Source organism: Oryzias latipes, chromosome 10, assembly GCF_002234675.1.
Source record: "Oryzias latipes chromosome 10, ASM223467v1".
Taxonomy (NCBI): Eukaryota; Metazoa; Chordata; class Actinopteri; order Beloniformes; family Adrianichthyidae; genus Oryzias; species Oryzias latipes.
This window is the reverse complement of record NC_019868.2, coordinates 24,466,499-24,472,809: the sequence shown is the minus strand read 5'-3', so window position 1 is coordinate 24,472,809 and position 6,311 is coordinate 24,466,499. Positions and strand designations below refer to the sequence as shown.

The following is a 6,311-nucleotide window of genomic DNA, read 5'->3' as shown; positions in this document are numbered from 1 at the left end:
AATCGTTCTTGCGGCTGCCCATTGCCATGGAAACTCTGTCCTCATTATAAAATACTGGAAAGACACAATCCAAAGGGTGGAAGGAAAGGGAGGGCAACAAAAGCGAAATAAAGTACATGTAAGAAGCAAGACGGTTTAGCTCCAAGCTCAGAAAAGAATTTTCACAACTTACATTAAATATCCGCTCACCCAACTGGTCATCCATCCATCCATCCATCTATCCATCCATCCAAAACTAGCATTCCACCTCTGATTACAAAGAAGAGAAAAACCTACAAAGATCAGGCCAAGATTTACAATAATTACTTTTTCACAGAAAGGAAAAAAAAACAAATACCTTAAGCTGGCATTTAGATTTCTATCAAATTAGTTTTGTGGTTAATTCAGGAAATACAATGACAACTATGGGGTTAAATCAGGATCAGTTTAAAGTGAATGAAAAATCAGATTGTCAATTAAAAAAAGATACACTGTCAGAAAAAATGTGCAAAATTTGTACCTTTAGAGGTACAATGGCTTGTCACTGGGGCAGTACCCTCAAGGGTACAAATGTTGTACCCTTTCATATTGGTACGTATCTGTACCCTTTAAGTATGTACCTTTCAAAGGCAAATATGTACCTCTGTGGACTAAATTGTACCTTATAGTGCTATGGTACCATAATGTACCTTTAAAAAAGGTACCAATTTGTTCTTTTAAGGGTACTGCCCCAGTGACAAGCCTTTTGTACCCTTTGATGGCAAATTTGTACCAGATACAGCACATTAAAAGACCAGTATACTGTTTATCACATTTATTAAACATTCAAAACAATTACAATTCTGACATTTTACAGTATGAATGTTTTAAGCTCTACAGTGTCACAACAGGATGCATATATTTACAATTATTAGCAATTTTACAATAATGAAAAATCTATATTTTTCCTTCAGTTCACATTGCATTCATTGTAACTATAACCTTAACATTTGATCAATTGTAAACAGCACATAGCACTTCAGTTACCATTTTTAAACCATGAAATAAAACTTGTGACATTAACAAAAGAAGCACTAGACCTCATTTTAAGTACATCTTTCTACTGCATTCTACATTTTCTAAAAATAGATAATAAAAAAGTAAACTTAGAACCAAGTTTAAATGCATAATTTAAATAATAAAATGCATAAATGTGATAAGATAATATTGATACGAATTCTAAAAAGAAGAACTATAAAACACACTAAAGATTACCAAGGATTACGTTTATGTCAATACCTAGTAGATCCTCTTCAAGCATCTCTTCTCTTGCTTCTTTGGAGACTTTGGCTAATGGAGCTTTTCTTTGAACAAGCTCAAGCACCTTTGGCACAATACTGGTAAACGCCGTCCTTGAAGCGCTGGCTTAAACTGACAGGTGATGGATGCACTTGGTCAACATCAAACAACTGAAAAAAATTAGAAAATTAATCATTCACTTTAACCAAAACAAACAAAAGACATAAAACATTCTAATATTCTTTGTTGCCTCTTTCATTGCCATTTCCCTTAAGTGATCTCATTGTATAAATATTACTTGGCTTGAATGACTATATATTTATATATGAGTTTAGAATATTACAATGTTTTTACAATAGAGTTAAAGCTGTTAATGGTCATTTTAGCAGATGCCTCTGCTTATATTGACATTCAAAATGTATTTTAAGCTGAGAACTGATTTAAAATGTCACTGACCCCTGAGGTTGTCTTCAAGAAAGGGTACTTCTTTAGTATATCCTCTCGCACCTTGCTGTACTGGATATGCAGGACATTCACATGACCTTCAACGGATGATGCATCCTCTCCAATGACAGCAACCACCTATTGGATCAAATTTAAAAGTCCATATTAATAAAAAATACAACTGCAAGCACTGATTACTGGGGTAATAAAGATGAGATGATGTTTAAAGACAGTTTGTGCAGAGTGGTTTGGAGTTGATCAGAAATTAACTTCTGAGTTGTGTATTGACACAGTAGTTACCCTCTGCTGATGTCCGATCATCCCTTTGTTTACGCCCTCTCCCTCTAGCTTACAGTCCTTCCAACCTAAAACTAACATTAGTGGTGAAACCAAAATGGTGAGCAATATTGAAGCTTTCCGGCCATAGTTTAGATCAAGCTCAGACAAGTATGATGAAGATGTTAATGGATCTGTTTGTCTGCAAGTGGACGCATCAGAATAGAGCAGAGCAGAGGGACTCAGACCCACTTCATTTCATGTGGTGCGTCACAATAGAGACCTTCATCAAACTGCATTTATTTTGTCTGTTCCTGCTTCATCCCAATTTGAGTAAATACTCAGATGTGCAGTTTTAAACGTGCCCATCATGAGAAAAATACTGCGACATTTTAAAAATGGGGGACCCACTCCAATGAAAGTTATTTTTTAAAATGTAGCATTTTTATGATGACATATTGTTATAAGATTTAAGAATAAAACTGTGTTTCTGAATATTTATTTTCTCAAATTGGGATGAATCAGGAGCAGATGAAAAAATGTCATTTGAGAAAGCTTGTAGTTGTTACGTACAAGCTACATTTGGCAGGCCACAAGCTCCCTGCTCCGCTTGTCTTCATTCTCCTCGTCTGAGTTGGCATCTGGCTCACATCTATAAGGCTGGATAGCTCCAATATTGCACGCCAATTCTGTTGCTTGGGGGTTGTGAGGGACTGTAAGGTAACGGGAGCGTAAACAATGGCATGATGGGAAATTAAGGCCGGTTAACTCTGCAAAACAGTCCTGTCAAGAACTTGAAGGTGAATTCCAATTGAACTGCAGAAACCATGTCCCAGAAAACATTTTCCCCCTCAAAAACTGCATAATCAATGTCTGTCTTTGTATAATAATAATAATGGATTGGATTTATCTGCGCTTTTCCAGACACTCAAAGCGCTTACATTGTGTCCATTATTCATTCACTCCTCATTCATACTTGGTGATGGTAAGCTATGGTTGTAGCCACAGCTGCCCTGGGGCAGACTGACAGAGGCGTGGCTGCCATTTCGTGCCTACGGCCCCACTGACCATCACCAGGAGCATTCATACACATTCACACACCAGTGGAGCCACACTGGAGGCAAGGAGGGTGAAGTGTCTTGCCCAAGGACACAACGACATTTTGGCTGGTGGGAGCGGGGATCGAACCGCCAACCCTTCGGTCATTGGACGACCCGCTCAACCCCATGAGCCACTGTCGCCAGTATAGTCAATATCTTGTTAATTATGCAGAGCTTTGTTGAAGGAAATACAGAAGAATTATATGTTTGTATGATGAGGACAGTATTCCAGAATGTATTCAATGTGTTGTGACTTACTCGGTGCAATCTGCTGTTTCCCTAGAAAACTTTAAACTAGTTTGGACGATCTGCCTTACTGCACTATTTGACAACTAAACTGAATTGGAAAGACAGCCTGACTTTGAATGCTTGAAATGACTTTGTGAAAAGATTATTTACTTACTTTGGCAAGAGAGGTGTCTTCAACTCTTCGTCTTGTTGTAGGACTGTGTTGTAATATTATTGTGTCATCTGAGTCCACTTCAGTATCTCCACTTGAACTGCTATTGCAGGTCTTTGCAGGACAACTCGGCTGATCTGTCAAAGTATTAAAGCTTTCAGTTACTGTAATATTTAACCAGCACGAGCCAGTTTAGCTCGTGCTGGTTTGCGGCGCCTTCCGTCCGTGAAACCCGGGTTCGACTCCGGGCTGCTCCCTGTTCCCTTCTCTACCTCTGCCGGTTCCAAGCCCGGTTTGAGAAGGTTGCGTCAGGAAGGGCATCCGGCGTAAAACATTGCCAAATTTACCATGCGACTTGTTCGCTGTGGCAACCCCTGATGGGAGAAGCCGAAAGTGGAAGAGTTACTGTAATATTTAAATTAGTATGATAGCAAAAACAAAAAAAGTAAAAACAAAGATTTTTAAATACTGACCGACTTAACAGTTTAGCAGATTTATTATCTTGTCTAAGACAGCAATAGGATATAAAACTCATACTTATTTGCCCGTGTTTTGTTCCCCACACTATCCTGTCAAATAAATCACTAACCCTCAGACTCCTATTGATGCAAATATACAATCAAAACTCTTCAGCTCAAAAATGTTCTTAATTTAGCATGTACTTAAAAGCAAAAACACAGATTATTTCCCTTGGAAATAAATTCAGGCATCAAAGGGGAATTTACCCAAAACCATCTAAAACAAAATAGATAAATTACAATTTAAAAGAAAAACTTCACCTTCTGGATTTGTATCTTCGGCCAGACAAATTTCCAACACACCAAGGTTTGGGTTTTTTAACAGGAGATCAAAAACCTGCTCATCAACTTCTGTCTTTGAGTCATCAAACACTTTCAAGTCCAAGGTTGGGATGTTGAACTTTTTGGCAGCTGTGACACAGCAAAATTATGTTTAGAATACAGCACAGAGATTATCTTTAAATTAAGAAGCAATTAAAAAAATCTTTTTGCATCACAGCTGACAGTTTATCCACAAAGTTGACTGATTCCTGTAAAGAAAAATGCTGGAAATTGTGATGTTTCCACTCACCGCATTCCCAAAAGGATTTGTAGGTCAGCTGAACTTCAAAACATTTTTTTTTTTTGGCGTTCGACATGTTCACGCACAGCTTGCATCTTTCCTGGTGGGAAAAAAAATAATATATTACAAAAAAGAAAAAATATTACAACACCAAAAGGTACCAACACAGCATTTATTCAGATCTAAGCCCTGTTCCAAATAAATTAATACATTTTAAAATAGTAATGGGAAATATACAGTTCACACTAGCTGCCACAGCAATGTTGCAGAATTTGCAGAACTGCTAAAAAAAAAAAAAAAAACACTGGCGACAATGCACTGGCTTCTAAGGGCCTACAGATTTATTTCTTGGAAGTTCATTTAAAAAGAAATATTTTTTCCTGGTTTATAGATGAGTTTTTGGTATGGGAAATCGTGACGAGTATCTGGAATCACGGACCTCCATTTAAAAAAAAAAAACTCTGCAGGAGAATGATCAAAATCAACAACACAGTGTAAACTTCGCTTGACCAACAATGAGCGATCATGACAACCTAAACAGTCTGTCACTGTCTTGCATTCGAGAAATGGTGGCTGCGCGCGCACAGCAGCTAAGGCAGGCTGACATAAATGGGAAGGACCGCCATACTGCGGTGTAAAAAATAAAAAACAAACAAACAAACAAAAAAACACCTTATTGGACTCCTACACATTACAGATTAAAATGATTAACGCATTGAATTCGACGGACCTGATAAATATCAATAGGAATTATGGAGCTGGTCGTTTCAAAAGTAGCTGGCTTCCTTAAGAAAGACAGAAAGAAAGAAAAAGGGGGGGGGGGGGGGGGGGGGTAGGCAACAACAACGGTGCATCAACGACAGCGTACATCGGTAAAACGGCCACAGAATTATCTAGTGAAAAAATGTATATATTTCAATGTATTTAACGGACCGCGGTACAACACCAATAAAAACAACAGCTTAATTTATTTAATGGTTGCATTTAGTATCTCCACTTGAACTGCTATTGCAGGTCTTTGCAGGACAACTCGGCTGATCTGTCAAAGTATTAAAGCTTTCAGTTACTGTAATATTTAAATTAGTATGATAGCAAAAACAAAAAAAGTAAAAACAAAGATTTTTAAATACTGACCGACTTAACAGTTTAGCAGATTTATTATCTTGTCTAAGACAGCAATAGGATATAAAACTCATACTTATTTGCCCGTGTTTTGTTCCCCACACTATCCTGTCAAATAAATCACTAACCCTCAGACTCCTATTGATGCAAATATACAATCAAAACTCTTCAGCTCAAAAATGTTCTTAATTTAGCATGTACTTAAAAGCAAAAACACAGATTATTTCCCTTGGAAATAAATTCAGGCATCAAAGGGGAATTTACCCAAAACCATCTAAAACAAAATAGATAAATTACAATTTAAAAGAAAAACTTCACCTTCTGGATTTGTATCTTCGGCCAGACAAATTTCCAACACACCAAGGTTTGGGTTTTTTAACAGGAGATCAAAAACCTGCTCATCAACTTCTGTCTTTGAGTCATCAAACACTTTCAAGTCCAAGGTTGGGATGTTGAACTTTTTGGCAGCTGTGACACAGCAAAATTATGTTTAGAATACAGCACAGAGATTATCTTTAAATTAAGAAGCAATTAAAAAAATCTTTTTGCATCACAGCTGACAGTTTATCCACAAAGTTGACTGATTCCTGTAAAGAAAAATGCTGGAAATTGTGATGTTTCCACTCACCGCA

General features: G+C 37.3%; 1 long non-coding RNA gene across 1 annotated transcript; it reads right to left on the bottom strand.

Moving 5' to 3' along the window:
* Nucleotides 1-1,294: 1,294 nt before the first annotated feature.
* Nucleotides 1,295-6,035, bottom strand: LOC105354962. Its single transcript, XR_002874025.1, has 4 exons — nt 5,998-6,035; nt 3,481-3,614; nt 1,714-1,839; nt 1,295-1,427 (listed from the first exon to the last, which is right to left on the bottom strand). It is a non-coding gene; the product is annotated as an uncharacterized LOC105354962 (long non-coding RNA).
* Between the last annotated feature and the right edge of the window lie 276 nt (nt 6,036-6,311).